Source organism: Bos grunniens, chromosome 6, assembly GCF_055505025.1.
Source record: "Bos grunniens cultivar Pamir isolate PY7600 chromosome 6, Bosgru_T2T1.0, whole genome shotgun sequence".
NCBI lineage: Eukaryota > Metazoa > Chordata > Mammalia > Artiodactyla > Bovidae > Bos > Bos grunniens.
In genome coordinates, this window is record NC_141170.1 from 95,903,742 (window position 1) to 95,923,685 (window position 19,944).

Sequence of the window (19,944 nt, forward strand, 5' to 3'; positions counted from 1 at the left end):
CTGAGAAAACATTGCCCCCATACATCCTTTGCCATATTTTATGAACAGACATCTCTAGTCCACATTTAGTTCACCTTGTTCTCTCAGAAGAGAAATGGATGTTCTAAGTTCTCATTTGCCACACACGCATCTTCACGACCATGTCACACTCTTCCCTCTACACAATTTAGCATCAACCAACACCTGGTCTCAAGGGGTGGGGAACCTAAAGGTGGGGGAAGAATCAGAGCCACACCGAGACTGGTAGGTCGGGGTTCTGGGCAAGCTCACAGCAGTCCAATGAGGTAGCACTGTTTTTCCCATTTTTGCATTTGACATTACTGAGGCTCAGAATATTCAGTTAACTGACAGTGTTGTAAGGTATGTAAGTGACAGAGCCTGGATCCAAACACACACAAGTGTGTCTTGACCACACAGATTCGATCACATCCTTGGTGCCTCTGCTCTCAGTATTGCATCATCACAATTTTGAAGGCTAATAAACATTTCTTAGTTTGAGTTCCCCCAGAAATCAGAACCTGAAAACAAAGACTTGGGAGAAGGTAGTTTATTTAGGAGCTGAGCCCAGGAAACAGGAGCAGAAGTGGAAAGAGTTAGACATGGATTCCTCCAAGAAGGATTCTTGATTCTACCAGGGCCTCTTAGAAGAATACAGAATGCCTTCTAGAATCATCCAACTGACAATGCGAGGCTGGAGCATTTATGCTCTACTCTCCCTCCCCCACTCTCATTGGCTGAGAGTTGCCTCTGGCCATTTAACTCTCCTACGATTTCTGAGTGCTTTTGCACACAACGTAAGAAGCTCCTAGAGTGTCAGAGAAGACCCTGGAGGTAAACGACAGAAAGATCCAAAACTGGCCTCCAGGTGGAGGTTGGCTGCATTGAGTCGAGACTGAACTTCCAGAGACCTGCCCACCACAGCTGCCGCTGAAATCAGAGCACCTAGAGACAGCGGTGCCGCACCAGAGGTGTCAGCTGCTCCCTTAATCTAGGAGATTTTACAACTTGCTGAAATAACTATTGGGTTACCTTGTGACTTACACCCTCACGTCTAACATGAACAGACCTTAATTATAGTTACAGAGCAGCACTGTCACAACACACACACAGTTGATTCAGCAGTAGCTTCTCTGGAGCAGCGATCATGGTCCAAGTATGGGCTCTGTGAGCCAGGATCCAGTCCTAGTTTCGTCACTAGAAAGTCTGCATGCATAAGTCACTTAAGCTCAGTGTGCTTCAATTTTCTCACCTGTAAAATGGACATAACAAAATCCATCTCATTGTTTAATATAATGTTACATAAAATAATATATGTAAAGCACTTGGAAGAGTGCCTGGATAAAGCAGGTACTCAAAAGGGTGGATAGAATTTTATAAACAATTTGCAATTGCCAACATTTCCATCTCCTCTCATAGGAGGAGGTGAGTACATTAAAAGCATTCCATGTCTTCCCATTCATAATTATAATATGCTAACCAAAAGCTCAACACAAAATAACTACAAATCCAAAAACCAAACATCATGGTGAAAGGAATTTTCACCACTCCAAACCCAACGTTTTCTTAGCACTTTGTCTCAAACTAATGAAAAACATTTGGTGGCATTCCTCTCACACACAAACTAAAGCTAAAGGGAAAGATTTCAAAGGTTCATATTTCCACTTGGTAAAAATTCTTTGGTGCAATAACAGCTGGTTAGAGAGGGGGGAAAAGCAGCCTGAACAGGAGCTAAGTAGCTTCTGGTCTCCATGGTAACAGCATTTCATACTCTGACCCTTGTAATCACCTGATTCCCTTGGGATAAAGAAAAGAGCAAGGAGACAAAAGTGCTAAGACAAAAAAAAAAGAAAAAAAAGTCACCATCTGTGGAGTGGATGATAAGTCAGCAAACATGGCCAGGAAGTGATTCTAACCACCTGTAGTTATGTGACATTTCCTTAGAATTATTTTTTTAATGACGTGATAGGTTAATATTGATCAAGCACAGGTTAATTTAAATTACTCATTCCCCCCACCTAGGACGCCACAGCCCTTATGGCACCCTGGGGATAAGGGACAGTTGACAGACAAGCCACAGTTCATAGCAGGATAATTAATTGGTCTCCTTAGGAGTGAAATTCATGATACTTTTTTTTTTACCATAAGGCTTTGCTTGATTTCTAGGAAAGATACTGAACATCTTTTGAGTGACCAGAGCAGCATCTCAAAGCCAAGCACTTGGAACCCTGCCTCGGAATCCCTGGGGGCAATGTCACAGCACAGATTCCCTCTAGCAGAGCCAGACTGGACTGGAGCCAAGGAAGCTGTCTTGAATGAGCAGCCTCAGGGCACCCTTCTGCACCCTACACTTGGAAACCACTCAGATCTTCGGATTTACTAAAAAATCTAACGAGCTAACTTTCCTTCACTCAGCTGTTTATGTTGGCATTCAAAAGATCATTTATAAATGTGACAGATTCTACTTTTCTACAGATGACCTACAGAGATAATCCAGTTTTGAAACCAAAAAAAAAAAAGAAAAAGAAACATAGGGAATTGAAAGGGAACAGTTATCTATTTTGGAAAAAAATGGCTATAAATTCACAAAAAGTGTAACCTTTGGTTTCACTAATTTTATTTCATTCCCTATATCACCTCACCGCTTATAGTAATGCCCATCTAATTAGCATAAAGAATATTGTTCACGTTTTATAAGATAGAATTCTTATGTTAAAAGACAGAAACCTAATGCCTTAAATCACTGATTTATTTCAGACTTTCTGAAAAGCTATACAAATTACATTTGGATGTCCATCCAGTTGTATCATACATTCAGAAATTCAAATGTTTACCAAGCACCTTTTAAGTACAAGGTGGTGCTCAATGTGCTGGAGTCAAGGAAGTCAAAAATCCCTGCCATCGTAGAGTTTACATTCTAGAAAGAAAGACAGACAATAAAAGTTAAGTCAAATAGCTGCCATGTCAGATAGTGACAAGAGTGTTACCAAAAAATATAAAGCCAGGAATGACGTGGTTGCAGGTTTTAATAACTGATTTATAAGAAGACCTTTAAAAAGATGTTGACAATTGAGTAAAAATCTGAACACGATGAGGGAGCAAATCTTACACATATTGATGGGAAATAGTCAAGGCAGAAGAAATTTCAAGAGCAAGTGCCCTGAGGCAGAAGCATACTTGACCTGTCAGAAGAATGTCCCCAAGACCCTTGTGTCTGGAACGGAGTGGAAGATGGAGAGAGTAGCAGAAGATGAGATGAGACATAATCATTCGAGCAGAGGGGGGACATATCATGATCTTTGACTTTTATTCCAAATAAGATGGGAAGATCCTACCAGAATATTTTGCACAGAAAAGTTACATGAGCTGATTTAGATTTAAAAGGATCATTCTGGCATCTGACTGAGAACAGACTGTACAAAAGACAATCAGAAAAAGAGGAAACCAGGTAGAAGGCATTCCATATTTAAGGAGTGAAATGATACTGAATACGACTAGAATGACAGTTGTGATGGCAAAAGAAAGAGTAAGATTCTGGAAAAATTTTCAAGGCAGAACCAAAAAGATTTGTGGAAGAATCAGATGTGGACTCAAGAAAGAGAAGAATCATGGTTCTTTATCTGGGAAATTGAAAAGATAGAGCTGTCTCTTACTAGATGTGGAAGACTGAGAGTAGCAGGAGTTGAGACATCCAGGTGGCAATGCCAAGTAGACAGTTGTATCAAACAATCTGAAATGCAAAAGAGATACCTGAGCTGGAGGTATAAATGTGTGAATCACCAAGCTAGATGATATTCCCCAAGGAATGAATGTAAATAGAAAAAGGAAATTCGGTGTCTAAATATGGGCGCGCTTTAACATTTAAATATCAGAACTGAATAGGAGCCATCAAAGGGATTGAGAAGGAGTGACTGATGAGGTAGTAGGACTATCCTTGAAGCCAAGTGATGAAGACATTTCAAAGAGGTGGGAATAATCAGCAATGTCAAATGCTCAGAGATCAGTACCATGAGGATTGGGAGTTGATATGAATGATGATATGCCCTAGAGCAGTTAGATGTACTTGTGATATTAAAACCCTGATTTTATTGAATTCAGGAGAGAACAGGAAAAGAGGAATTGGAGAGGATCAATATAAAAGATTCAAGTCTTTACCTAATGGAAGATCTTGAAAAGTGACTTTTTCCTACTCATTCTTCCTTTCTTTTTTAAAATATGAAACTTTAAAGACATATTTGCAGTCTAAGAAAAGATTTGCGTAGAAAGGGTCAATTTGATGGCAAAGGACAGGAGGGAAGAGTTGCTGAGCAGTGTCCTTGAATAGAGGACATGGGGTGAGATCTTGTAGGAAAGTAATGGAGGTATTAGAAGTTTTTTTTTCTTTCGTAGCAAATTATTCATATATAACATTAGGAGAGAAAGCAGATGCACATAGCTGTGTGGAAGTGGTGGTGACAGCTTATGGAAGTCCTTGCTGTCTGCTTTTTTTCTCAATGAAACAGGAAATAAGCTCTTCTATAAGAAGTGGGGGAGGTGAACAGGTTTGGAAGTTTGAGGAGGAGAAGGATGAGAACTTGCTGAGGTCCTGGAACCTAGAAAGAAATGGACTTGGGAAATATGATGACTGCCAGTGGCATAAGGGTCACCTTGATGAAAGCAAGGGGGCTAGTCAGCCACTGTGGCCTAAATACTGAGAGAAAGTATAAGAGTCCAGTAAAAAAAAAATCTGAACTAGCCATCATAAAAAGATTTCCAATTCACTTTAGAAATTTCTCTTACAATCTTGACAAAAGTCAGTTTGAGTATTTCTCATTTTTTCTTGGCAAAGCTGAGTCATGACTATTACCCCTGCCTGCTAGATGTGAATTTTGAAGGGTTTGTTGCTGAATCTATCGGTCTTTCACTTTATAAGACAGTGAGGTATATTTTTAAAATACCTCACTCATTCCAGCCTCCATATTTTATTCTATGATATAAAAATATTTATGGTGTGATTTAGGCTATCATCTTGGTGGCACAGATGGTAAAGCATCTGCCTGCAATGTGAGAGACCCGGGTTCGATCGCTGGGTTGGGAAGATCCTTTGGAGAAGGAAATGGCAACCCACTCCAGTACCCTTGCCTGGAAAATCCCATGGACGGAGGAGCCTGGTATGCCACAGTCCATGAGGTTGCAAAGAGTCAGACACAACTGGGCAACTTCACTTTCCTTTCCTTTCCTTTCTTTCTAAGTTTATTCCTACCAAAACTATGCTAAATGCAAATCAAAATAAATCATTCTCTATCTCAAGCTTTTGAAGTCTTTGATATTTATACCAAAGGATGATAACAAAATTTCTCAAAGCTGAATTAATTTTAGTTCAAAACCATATGGCATATTTCATATAATTTACTAATGGCAAAAGAAAGCAAACCCAAATTAACCAAGAAAGAATTTAACAGCTCAGTCAGGATATTTTATATGAATCATATAATTATATAAATTATAGGAATGCCTATAGTCAGTCCTGCTTCTTCATAAATCATGCGTTTTCATTCATGGCTTCTGTTAACACTCTGCTTCATATCTTGCTGTATTTCCCATTCATCCATTGGTTTCTGGGCAGTGACTCAAGGAAGCTGAGAGAGGTATAGGCCGGCATTTAGAAAAAATCAAGACTCGTAGCCACACTGATTTCGTATACACCACCTGCCATCACAGACGCAACCAATTCTTCATCTTATCCATAATGATACATCAGGTATCTCTTACATCTTTTTTGAAATATAAAATTGGTAAGAAAAGTTAATATCAATGCCCATTTTATAAGACTTAAGAATATTGTTTTTACATTTTAAGATATCTTACAAGTTTATATTCAAGAGAATAGGCTTGTTTATGACCTATTTTAGTCACATGTGTAAGTCATTTGATAATAGGTATTTATAGTTCCCCTAATTATAGCATGTCTCCATGGAAACACTTTGCCACTCCATTAATATGATGCCATTTCAGGGACTGTCTGTGTCTCTTTTGTTGATTCTTTGATCAACTGACTAATTGATTAAAAGACTTGGTATATGAGCTATCAGATCAGATCAGATCAGATCAGTCGCTCAGTCATGTCTGACTCTTTGTGACCCCGTGAATCGCAGCATGCCAGGCCTCCCTGTCCATCACCAACTCCCAGAGTTCACTCAGACTCACGTCCATCGAGTCAGTGATGCCATCCAGCCATCTCATCCTCTGTCATCCCCTTCTCCTCCTGCCCCCAATCTCTCCCAGCATCAGTCTTTTCCAATGAGTCAACTCTTCGCATGAGGTGGCCAAAGTACTGGAGTTTCAGCTTTAGCATCATTCCTTCCAAAGAAATCCCAGGGCTGATCTCCTTCAGAATTGACTGGTTGGATGTCCTTGCAGTCCAAGGGACTCTCAAGGATCTTCTCCAACACCACAGTTCAAAAGCATCAATTCTTCAGTGCTCAGCCTTCTTCACAGTCCAACTCTCACATCCATACATGACCACTGGAAAAACCATAGCCTTGACTAGATGGGCCTTTGTTGGCAAAGTAATGTCTCTGCTTTTCAATATGCTATCTAGGTTGGTCATAACTTTCCTTCCAAGGAGTAAGTGTCTTTTAATTTCATGGCTGCACTCACCGTCTGTAGTGATTTTGGAGCCCAGAAAAATAAAGTCTGACACTGTTTCCACTGTTTCCCCATCTATTTGCCATGAAGTGGTGGGACCGGATGCCATGATCTTCGTTTTCTGAATGTTGAGCTTTAAGCCAACTTTTTCACTCTCCACTTTCACTTTCATCAAGAGGCTTTTGAGTTCCTCTTCACTTTCTGCCACAAGGGTGGTGTCATCTGCATATCTGAGGTTATTGATATTTCTCCCGGCAATCTTGATTCCAGCTTGTGCTTCTTCCAGCCCAGCATTTCTCATGATGTACTCTGCATAGAAGTTAAATAAGCAGGGTGACAATATACAGCCTTGACGTACTCCTTTTCCTATTTGGAACCAGTCTGTTGTTCCATGTCCAGTTCTAACTGTTGCTTCCTGACCTGCATACAAATTTCTCAAGAGGCAGGTCAGGTGGTGTGGTATTCCCCTGTCTTTCAGAATTTTCCACAGTTTATTGTGATCCACACAGTCATAGGCTTTTTGGCATAGTCAATAAAGCAGAAATAGATGTTTTTCTGGAACTCTCTTGCTTTTTCCATGATCCAGTGGACGTTGGCAATTTGATCTCTGGTTCCTCTGCCTTTTCTAAAACCAGTTTGAACATCAGGAAGTTCATGGTTCACATATTGCTGAAGCCTGGCTTGGAGAATTTTGAGCATTACTTTACTAGCGTGTGAGATGAGTGCAATTGTGCGGTAGTTTGAGCATTCTTCGGCATTGCCTTTCTTTGGGTTTGGAATGAAAACTGACCTTTTCCAGTCCTGTGGCCACTGCTGAGTTTTCCAAATTTGCTGGCATATTGAGTGCAGCACTTTCACAGCATCATCTTCCAGGATTTGAAATAGCTCAACTGGAATTCCATCACCTCCACTAGCTTTGTTCGTAGTGACGCTTTCTAAGGCCCACTTGACTTCACATTCCAGGATGTCTGGCTCTATGTCAGTGATCACACCATCATGATTATCTGGGTCGTGAAGATCTCTTTTGTACAGTTCTTCTGTGTATTCTTGCCATCTCTTCTTAATATCTTCTGCTTCTGTTAGGTCCATACCATTTCTGTCCTTTATCAAGCCCGTCTTTGCATGAAATGTTCCTTTGGTATCTCTGATTTTCTTGAAGAGATCCCTAGTCTTTCCCATTCTGTTGTTTTCCTCTATTTCTTTGCATTGATCTATATGATCTATATGAGCTATAATGGTAACTAAATATTTCCAAGCATATACTAGTTTCATAATTAATATTATTCCATATTTGCCTTTTAAAAATCTCTTCAGGATCCATCCACCAATTAACCAAAGAATCAGAATACCATGAAGTGAGAAGAATTTTCAACAGATGTAAGAGGAAAAAAATTTTTTACCAGAATTGATAACTTCAACTTGCCAAAACCAACTTTGGCATGTACCATAGCTTGCCTGCTCAACAGTCATTCACTCTCCTGTGCTCCGATAAAAACTAAACTGGATCTATCCTTCTTCAAGAAGCCATGGCCACAGAGGAATCTGAACTCTCCAGACCCAGAATAAGTTCCTTATTTTTTGTCCTCTGAGACTGTGCATAAAACAAGAGGACAAAGCTTCTGAAATCAGAGGTTAATTGTTCTTCATGCAGAAATTAATTGAATAGAACAATAAAAGACAACCTGGATCACTTTGACACTCAGCTGCAAGAGGGTCAAGATCAAATCACTTGGGAAAATGTTATAATTCCAGGCCAGGATTCTTGACGAATTGATAAAGGAAATGTTCATGTTAGTGAGAAAGGTAAGAAATTTTTCTTCATTCCTTTTAAAAGCATTATCTTTGAAAATTATCCTTCTATTGAATGTTATTTTTATAATAAGATAAACATACTGAACTGAAAAAATTACATGCTTAACTCAAACAATAAGTCACTATGCTGTCTTGCAAAACCAGCAGAGACAGGATGACCTTACTGTTGACAACCATGCCTTGCCATCATTTTGAGCCATTTCGCTTGAGAATTAGAACTCCAGTTTAAAAATATTGTGAAAATATAGACTAGAAATTCCCCTTTAGTCTTAATCAGTCACATTGGAGTCTTTTTTAAAATAGGATAATCTAAATTTTATACAGCTGGAAAAGTCAACTCTTTCTACTGTCCTCTATCTTTTATTTTCAAATTCACCATGATTATGTCTATGTAAGTGAGGGGTGGGACAGTTATACATCCTCATGACATGTGGAAGATCCCAAGTCACATGCACTACAAGATGCTTTGCATCCATTTGGGAAATCCTAGGCTCCATGGGAATAGGATTGGGCCTGTCCTGCTTAGCTCTGTGTCCTCATTGCCTGGAGCGCTCAATAAATATTCTGCTGAATTAATGGATGAATGAATGTGAACTAAAAAGATATCAGAGCTACCATTAAATATGAGTTCCCTCTATGCCTCACATCATACCCAATTACTGTACTTAACTATTTATTAACATTCACTGTACTTGATTTTTTGCCCGCTCCAAAATGATTCTGTCAATAATGACCATTAAATTCTCAATTCAGTACCTAGATTTATAACCACTTTAAATTTACCAGTGTTTCAAGAACTTTCTTGGGTCTCGTGTAACAACTTTATATGACCCTACCTGTCTATATGTGATCTGGCATCATTTCACCATAGGCCATTTTAACTACATTCAATAAATAAAATGATGGTTCTTTACAACTCCTAAGAAAGATGAATTTACCCATCATTCTGTTTTCAAGGAGCTGGGAACAAAAGATGTGACAAAACAGGTCAGAAAAAGAATTGATCATATTGACTGTGCTCTGTAACCCAGTAATCACACAAACCAAAGTGGTAAGATGATCACAGACCTTTGGTGACAAGACTGATTATCTTAAAGAGCAATTTAGCAAGAAAGAACAGTTCATCTTGTTCAGTGAATGGAAAATGTTGGAGTTTAATAGCCATCATTTTTATAGCATCTGTAGCCTAGCATACAGAGAAAAAAAATATGAAGCTTAAATCCAGGTGATAATTTATTTCTGGTGGACACATTATTAAATAAGCTCTTAATTTCAATTTGAATAAATTAACACTTCCCTCCTGGACCAATACTATCCCTGTTCACTTTTAAAGGAATGTGGTACGGAGTTGTGGCAGGGAATAGTGGGGAAGGGAGGGGAAGGCTCTCGGTCACCAACTGATAACTACTCCCACTTTTTGAACTGATTATAAAAAGGCTTTAGAGCCCGATTGTCTCTTGGAGTAAAGGAATTTACCATTAAAGTATGGAAGATTATTCTTCATCTTTTCATACTGTTCTTGTCTTGTCCAGGAAAGAATACTGGAGTGGGTTGTCATTTCCGCCTTGAGCAAACTCCAGGTGACGGTGGAGGACAGAGGAGCCCTGCGTGCTGCAGTTCATGGGGTTGCAGAGTTAGGCATGACTTAGCAACTGAACAACAACAACTCTTCATCTTAGGGAGAAATATATATTTCTTGGCTTGGTTATAGACTTAGAGGCAACTGGAATGTCCATTCTTTGAAATAGTGTAATGACTGCTGCCCTTCTAAATCTTCATGGATATATGTGTAATCTAGAAAATAGTACAGATGAACTTATTTGTAAAGCAGAAAGAGAGACACAGACATAGAGAAAAAAAAAACTATATGGACACCAAGGGTGGAGAGTAAGGGTATGGTAAATTGGGAGATTTGGATTAACATATCTATACTACCAAGTAAAAATAGATAACTAATGAGAACCTACTGTATAGCATGGGGGGGTGGGGAGGAAGAAGGCACAATCTCTTTGTAGGTCATATATTAACCTTAAGATTGCATTCCAATATATAATAGATGCAGGCAAATACTGTTTGGTTCCATTTATATAAAGTGTCTAGAATAGTCAAATTCATAGAATCGGAGAGTACATTGGTAGATGTCAAGGGCTGGGCGGCGGTGGGGGGAGGGGGCTGGTGAGGGGGAAGAGGAGTTGGTGTTTAATGGGGACAGGGATTTAGTTTAGGAAGGTGAAAAATTCAGGAGATGAATGATGGTGAGAGCTGCACAATGTGAATGTTCTTAGTGCTACTGAACTGTGCAGTTAAATATGATTAAAATAATATGTTATACATTAAATGACTTTCAATACAATAAAAACACATGTAAAAATAAATAAACAAAATTTAAAAAAATAAAAAATATAAATCTTCCTGGAAGCCCATTGGACCAGAAGAAAAGCCAGGCAAAGGGGGTGTCCCCAGAATCAGCAGTAATGGAACAAGAAATGGTTAAGTCTTCTACATGGCAATTCAGTGTTTTTAATGTAATTTACCTAATAATCTCATTTTCAACTTTCTTAAAGATACCTGCTAATACTTTAGAGCAAGGTTAGCAATATAAATTAGCAGGAAGAAAATAAGAGAACTGGTATTGCAAGTGAGACAGCAGGGCAAATTCAGGAATGAAACCCATCTGAGCATAAAACCCAGGTTCCCCATTTTTGTTGTGTCTACAGGAATCAGTACTGGGTGTTCTTTGGAAGGAATGATGCTAAAGCTGAAACTCCAATACTTTGGCCACCTCATGCAAAGAGTTGACTCATTGGAAAAGACTCTGATGCTGGGAGGGATTGGGGGCAGGAGGAGGGGACGACAGATGATGAGATGGCTGGATGGCATCACCGACTCAATGGATGTGAGTCTGAGTGAACTCCGGGAGTTGGTGATGGACAGGGAGGCCTGGCGTGCTGCGATTCATGGGGTCACAAAGAGTCGGACACGACTGAGCAACTGAACTGAACTGAACAGGGAAGCTACTTAGCTTCTCCAACTCTCAGTGCTCCCTAAGATAAGCATCAGAGGAGATAAGCATTCCCATTTCACAGTATTAATTTAAAGATTACATGAGATTATATATATTAAACATTCTTAGTGCCCGAAGTTGCTAAGTACTCAAGAACTAGTACTTATTATTAAGCTGCTACTAATAATCATCTATATTCCCATCTCACAAATAAGTACTATCAATGCTTTAGCATGTGATCTTTAGCTTAATTTTCTATGTGTGTACTTCCCATATTTTTATTCAATAATGAGATCATATTATGCATAATGCCTGCAGCTTACTTTCTTAAGACAATCTTTCCACGTCAACAAAGTTTCGCAACACAATTTCCAGTACTTCCCAATATTCTCTTCTGTATCTCTACAATCATTTATTTCTCTGATCCCTTTATTGCTAAGCATTTAGGATGGGCACAAATTTTTACCATGATAAACAATGCCGTTATTGTTACACATAAATACTTCAATATAATCCTCCTTGGGTTAAATTCCTAGAAGCGAAATCACTGGGTGAAAATGTAAATGCCCTTTTTTAGATATTTTGACACATTTTGACAAATTCTGTCTCAGAAAATCCTCTCACCAAGGATACATAAGATTCACTCTTTATGAAACTATCTACAACACTAGATATTGTCATTTTATTTTCACAGAAAAAAGGCATTGCCAATATGAATGAGAAAGTGGTTCATTGCTGTGACGATAAAATAAAAACACTTTGAAGGTTAATTAAAATCTCTTAATTACTATTTTAATTAAGCTTATTCTAGATAAGGAATCAACAAATATGACCCACACAATAAATCTAACCCACCATCTATTTCTGTACATCCCACAAGCTATGACTGGTTTTCACAGATGAATATTTGCAATTAATTTGATGATAAGAAATACTACCTTGAACTCCAATTAAGCAAAATGTTATTGAAAAAAATCAATTTTTCTCATTAGCCAACTTGTATTACAAAAAGTTATATGTACTCAATAACCTTTAGTATTGTATTTTGAATTTTGTAAAAATAAAAAAAATTCTTGAATATTTGTTTTCTCTCATGTTATCTAAGCATGTAATATTCTCAGTGTTGCACCTCGAGCCACAAAGTGCAAAATACTATCTGGCTGTTTACAGAAAAATTTGTCAACTTCTCATCTGTTCAGGGTCTTCTGAGGTGGCTCAGTGGTAAAGAACCTGCCTGCCGACGCAGTAAACGTGCATTTGATCCCTTTTTGGGTCAGGAAGATTTACTGGAGAAGGAAATGGCAGCCCACTCCAGTTACTTCAGATATCCCAAGAAGAGCCTGGCGGGCTAACAGTTCATGAAATCACAAAGAGTCAGATGCAACTGACTATGCACACATACACATCCAAACCGTTCACTAAAAGTACAAGTAAATGCACACTAAGTCGCATCAGACTCTGTAGCCCGCTAGGCTCCTCTGTCCATGGAATTCTCCAGGCAAGAGTACTGGAGTGGTTTGCCATGCCCTCCAGGGGATCTTCCCGACCCATGGATCGAACTCGCATCTGCAGCCCATGTCTCCTGAGGCTCCTGCATTTCAGGCGGCTTATTAACCACTGAACCACCGGGAAAGCCCATTTACTCCCTGTCAGTGCTTTGCAAACTTACAGTTCTCAGGTTTCCCAGAGGTGATTTTGGGAGGAAAGGGAAGGCAAGAGAGGCCAAGCCCCCACACTTCAATGATTTCTATTGCCTTTGTTTCCACATCTGGGTCCCAAATAATATTTCATGTAAAAATTAACCTTAGTGTTTTACAAAAATGTCTGAAAATTGCTTCTGAGTATGGAGCAGGGCTTCACTTAAGCCACAGGCAGCTTCTCCGTACTTTCTTCTGGGGCCTGTTGACAGGAGACAGTTCCCCATAGGCCCCAGGCCACCTGCTTTCAAATCAAACTGCTCCGTTTTTTAAAAGGGTGTATTTCTGGCTCATGAAAATAACTAATGATCAATGGAAATCAATCTAAATTAGTATTGGTAACGTTTTCTCCTTTCAGGAGGAAACTAATCTTGAATCGTGGAAACTATTTTGTACTTAAAACTGTTAAGCAACCAGGGATTAAGGACCCACATACTGAATTATGAATAGTTCAAGCCTTGTTAAACTTGTAGTGAAATGGGAAAAAAAACCACATTGGAAGTGTTCAAGTGGGAATTCCCGGTTGAGATAAGAGTGTTAAGCTGCCACACAGACTTTCCCATTCCAGTATCTAATCAAGTATTCCTTTATATATTGAAGTGACAGGCAGGCCTTCTCACGTATGAAAGAAGTTATGCAATACATCACTGGTATATTGTAATTGTAAACTGTATATTGAAATAGAATTGATAAAATAACAACAAATTATGTACTGCATCCTTGTAGAGAACTTAGGAATGGCAGAAAACTTGATCCAGTAGTGATTAGCAGTGATTCCACTTAAACCTAGAATTTCTATAAGAAAATGTGTGAAACTAGTTGCAGAAGAGATAGAAATACTTATTTTAAGTCTTGTTTACAAAAATAAGGAAGTGAGAGCTAGGAGAGCTTCAGTTTTTAATCTGTGGATCTGGTAATACCTAAAATTAAAACACATAGTTAAATAATACTAGGGAACAAACTGTTAAGCAACTACTCCCACAGCAAGGGAAGCAAGAAAGAATATACAAGGAGCAAATACACATAAAACAGAAAGTATAATCCTGACTTTCTTTCCATTTTCTGAGCCATTATTGGGTTGCGAGAATAAGCTTACATTGAAGCTGTTTCTTCTGTCTGTGGCAAAATGTGATGAAATGGTTAAGAGTGAAAAACTAAACACAGGAATAAAAACCAGGTTGTTTTTGCATTAACTGTGACTTCCTTGATGATTGGGCATTTCCAGAAGGTTTAACATAATTGCCTCTTCACCCTTCCTGAAGCTCAGTTAGATACGTCCTGACACATTCCCACACGCATAGCTCTCCTACCCTTGGGTTCAGTTGGACAGAGAAATGCTTTCAAATAAGCAAGAAAGAAAATAGTATGTTCTTTACCAGGTTCATGCTATTGAAAATCAACAACAAAATAACGTTATCAATTCCATAACAGGAACTCTGGCCACTAGAATTTAAAGGTATATAATCAGTTTATATCAAAGTTATCTTCATTCTGGAATCAGGTAAGTCTAGAAAAAGAGAATATAATCAGTAAAATTACCAAAAGAGTAACCATGATAATGGCAATAATAACTAGTGTTTGGTACTTACTATGTAGCAGGCCATGAACAGGTCACAAGAAACAGATGCCTTGTTGTAACTCCATTGTATTAACTACTTCAAGGTAATGGCACCAATGAGGTAAGGCCATTATTTTCACCATTTTATAGGTGCAGTTTAGTAGATTGACATGCCCTTGGAACTAGTCACAGTGGACCTGGATTTGAGCCTGGGCTTCTTAATCCCAGAGCCATCCATGATGGTGCTCGTCCATGACATTCTTCTATCTCCCAAACCTGCCTGATGGTGGAAGGTGAGATTATAGTTAGACAAGCTCTAGTCCTAACTGTCACTAAAATATTGAATGATGTTGTTGTTCAGTCGCTAAGTCATGTCCAACTCTTTGCCACCCTAAGGACTCCAGCACACCAGCTTCCTCTGTCCTCCACTATCTCCTGAAGTTTGCTTAAATTCATGTCCATTGAGTCGATTATTCTGTTTAACCATCTTATCCTCTACCACCCCCTTCTCCTCCTGCCTTCAATCTTTCCTAGCATCAGGGTCTTTTCCAATGAATCGGCTTTTCACATTAGGTGGCCAAAGTATTAGAGCTTCAGCTTCAGCATCAGTCCTTCCGATGAATATTCAGAGTTGATTTCCTTTAAGATTGACTGGCTGATCTCCTTGCAGTCCAAAAGACTCTAAAGAGTTTTCTCCAGCACCACAGTTTGAAAGCATCGATTCTTCAGCTCTCAGTCTTCTTTATGGTTCAACTCTCACATCTGTACAGAATTACTGGAAAAACCTTAGCTTTGACTATATGGACATACTGAACAAAACAGCTTTTAAAAAATAGAAATTGCTGAACACACACACACACACACAAAAAAAATAGGTGGTTACTACTACAAAGGGTGCATTTGAACTCTGTCTGTTATCTTCAAACACCTTTAGAAAAAAGCCCAGAAAACTGAGCTCCATATCAATCTCCGGCCAGTAGAGACCAGTAGAGAAAGAGGGCAGCAATCCTCAGATCTGGCCTAGGTGGAAGTGATGACCATGAGAAAGGACAATAGAGAGGGACATAAGAGTTCCTCCCAAATGCTAACACAGCCACAGCATTGTCAGTAGGGACTGGGATAAGGGACGGATGTAAGAATCACAAAAAAATGAATGAAAGTAGTCACCATTTCCAAAAGTGTTTCTAAGTGATCCAAATAAGAATTATCAAATATGAAAAAATACTATGTGGTTTGATAATATGAGGAGAAACGGGGGCAAAAAGAGTTACGCTGGCTTCTCTACTGCAGGACTGCTAGAGTCTTTGATATACACAAGTGAATCTCCATGGGATGACTACTGTACGCAGCATTTCTTAAACCTTTTGAACACAGCATTCTTTCTTCTTAGAAAAAGATGTTAACATTTTGTAGATTACCTTTTTTTCCCGTAGAACACAGTTTGAATGAATTAATCAGCCTTTATTCTTTCTCTGCGGTGAAATTATCAGAGTGCATTGCTGGGGGGAGGACTTGTGCACTGTGTCCCAGGTATTCAAACCCACACACACTTACATGTGAAACAGTGTGATAAGTCAGCAAAACCAGGCTGCCTTATCAGATGTGCTACAATGTGTTCCATACGCAGGATTATTAAAACTGCAGTTTCTTTAACTAGCTGAGGTGGGAAGGGGAGGGTAACTGTAGACAATGTGTGTGTATTATTTCTGCTATCTATGGAGAGAGGCACCCTCACATTTATCAGAGATTCAAAGAATTCCAGGATCTAAAAACAGTTAAGAACCAACTGTACTTTGCACAATAAGAAGAATCTTTCCAAATACAAAGGTGATATCAACACTGAATCCCAGGAGGGTGGAGATCAAGATAGCACAATAGGAAGACACGGGCTCACCTTCTCTCACGAACACAGGGAAAACTACAATTTGCATAGATCACAACTGTCACTGAAAACAACCGGGGACCAGCAGAATAGCTCTTCTGGAACCAAGTCTGTAAAGAAAGATCCAAAGGAATGGAGGAGAAGCAATCTGGTCAAGACCCACATCCCACCAAGGAATCCAGGAGAGAAGGGGGAGACCACAGGCTCAGGCACTCTCCCAAAGCAAGGGATTCAAGCCACTTATTAGTCACCCCAGTCCTGGGGTCTGACACTGGGAAGATGAGTCCACTTAGCTGGCTTGAAAGCCAGTGGAGCTCACAGGAGAGTTGTAAGAAATCAAGACTCTGCTCTTAGAAGCGTGCACACGCAGACTTGCTAACTACTCCCAGTCACAACACAGAGGCAGAAGAGTGAGAACTACCTGGAGCTCTGGACAGCTTGCCAGGCCTGCCACAGGGTGCCTCCCCCAGCCCACACAGGACTCCGCCAGCTCCACGGAGGCAGAGACTGCCACTGCCAACGAGACTGCGTGCTTGGAGAGAGCAGAACTAGCCGGGACGCCCAGCTCTGCCTCTGATCACCGAAAAGGAATCCATTGCTGGCGTGCCCCTCCCTGTGCACAGTCGAGAGGAATAAAATCAGCTCCAGGGAGGAGACTATCATCGCAAGTGAGTGCCTCCCAAATGGGAGGGAGTGAAGCCAACCCTCCTGACTCCAACCCAGCCTCTAACTGAGGGGAAAACTGAAATCGGCACAGAAGTGCAGCCCCCAAACCTCAGGCCCTGGGGATACCCCAAACCAAGACAGAGATTGCCATCACACCCAGGGGAAACCCCACTCCCTCGGAGCTCCTGCTTCCCTCCCTTAGGCCCCACTTCGGGCTGAGACAATCGCTGAGCAGAGGAGAAGCTCTGGCTTCCACCTGGCTCTGGCCTCAGCCCCTCCAATTCTAGCCATGCCTTCCACCAAAGCAGTAGCTGCCACACGCTCCCCTCACACCCAGCCCTCCCATCACAGCCACTGGCACACACAGACTGCACAGGGATGTTCCCACACAAGGACACACCTTTAAGACGGGGATAGGTAACTGTTTCACATAATCTCATGGAGACGGCGAAAGTTAAATAAAGTGAGAAGACACTTTGTTTCAAACTTTGATGAGCAAAAGTGCTGTATTATTATTATTCTAACACTGAGTCATATTTCCTCTATCAGAGACAGTATAGGAAAGGAAACAATCTGTAGCATTTTGAGTAATGCGTGTCTGAAAACCAGCACAAATTACAAAGAAATGGGAAATAATCAAAGAAGAATTAAAATCAAAGCAAAGTTCTCTGTCAGGCAAGGTCAAGATGACAATTAAGTCATTTCATGAATCCATCTGAATCCAGGCAGGAATTCCACTGATCTTAAGTACCTATTACAAAACACCAACATTTTAATTGAAAATATTACTTAAATATTTATCTTCTAAAATAATATTAGTAGTATTCCTGCTATACATGTATTTTCAAAATAAGCAAATCTAGTGTAACAGAGAAACCTAAGAAATACCCTCAATTAATTTAAAAAAATTTTTATTTATAATAATTATTATTTATTAAAATAATAGCTCTATGGTCTTGTTACCATGAAATAGAAACTATTCCTTATCCCTAGGAGAGATTCAGAGAATGAAAGAGGTAATAAAGGAATACAAGTTGAATGTCTACTACTTACCTGACATATTTCATGCAGGCTACTTTTAACCCTGTGAGCTAGAAATTATTATACCTGTTTTATAGATAAGGAAACTGAGGTTCAGAGAGGTATAACCAAGCTCTCATAGCAAATAGATATTAGAGTAAGGATTAAAAGTCTGGTCTCTCTGATTCCAAAATCCTTTCCCCTTCAACACATCTATTTCTACAATTTAAAAAAACTAAATAATTAAAAATTGATAAACTAAAAAAAAAACTATAGAGAAATGTTTTTAGTGATATAAGATCAAATCTAAAAGTTTAAGTAGGAAAGAAGCTCATAGCAATTTTCATCACAAAATATTTCTGTAGTTATCCCAGAATGTTTTTTTTAATTATTATACCCATACCCACAGGAAAATTTCCTTCAAAAGGAAAAATCATTTTAACAGAGGTATCACTTTGTAAGTGGCGGTGTAAGTAAAATAAATAATATAACCTATAATTTAAAATAGCAGAAGCACTTAATGGCTAATATTTATTGATTGACTGACAATGGAACAGCACTGAAAAAATACCTGTTATATTTAATAAAACACCCTTTGCTCAACATTACCTATTTTTATACTGATCTTGAAATAGCAATGGCAAGTTCTATATTTTAAAACCAGGTTGAAGAATGATCTAGTTTTTTTGCCCCCCTCTGAGTCCTTTTTAAGAAAGTTTTTTACCTTCACTAGTTCTGTGAGGATAACTCACAGATCATTTCAGTTCGATAAATAACTCATTCAAGGAAGACACTTCGCATTCTCTATTCATCAGCAGAGAAATACCTCCTTCAAAAATACCTTTCCCTGAACATCCACCCACCATCATTTCTTGGATGAATGAGTAAATGAGATTCCATGCCAGCACCCTGAAGTAGAAACTCCCAAGTGCTGTCAGGAGCTCATACAAGCCCATGACCCACAGTGCAAATGGAAGCAGGGCAGCCAATTTGGATTTCCACCTGGAAATCAAGGACTGGATAGCTTCTGTGAGTGTAAAGAATTATCCTCCTTCCCCAAGTCCATGTCCCATTCCCCAGTAGAGGTGTCAGTTGAGCAGCTTAAAGATACAGGGAAGCCCCATGAAGATGCAGCACGGGTGGGGATCGGGGGTTGCGAAGTTGGAGGGGCAGTTCCAGGAATCTTAACCCAATCTGCAGAAGACAGGGGGACCCAGGGCCAATGCAGAAACAGCTGGCTTGGGAAACAGGGCTGGCCAAGGACAAGCAGTTCCGGAGGGCCAGCTTTCCCACCCACCACCCACCACGGCCCACCTCCAAGTCCAGGAAACCACGCCCTCTTCCATTTCCAGGCCCACTGGCATTAAGCATCTTCCTTTCCTCTCTTCCTCTTGGAAACTACTCCTGCCTTCTCAACCTCATGGTAGCTTCTCCCCACCAAAGCAGAGGCTGCAAACGGCAACATTTCCTCGGTTTTAGAGATTCCAGTCCCCAAAAGTCAAGTCCAGAGCATCAATCGGAAACACCTTCTTCTCCTTCTGCCCTGCAACAATCAGGCACCCTCTGAAGCACCATACCTCTAAATCGTAAAACAATGAAAAACTAATCAACCGATCTGTATGGCTTTTCTCATAAAATTTAGCTTTTTAAATGCCATGATGAGAGTCATGTCTGGGCTGGG

The 19,944-nt window shown here is 39.7% G+C and overlaps 1 pseudogene; it reads left to right on the forward strand.

Annotated features, from left to right (window-relative positions):
* LOC147371038 (ubiquitin-like-conjugating enzyme ATG10) overlaps window positions 1–2,380 on the forward strand; it is an 80,024-nt pseudogene extending 77,644 nt beyond the window's left edge.
* The last annotated feature ends 17,564 nt before the right edge of the window (window positions 2,381–19,944 follow it).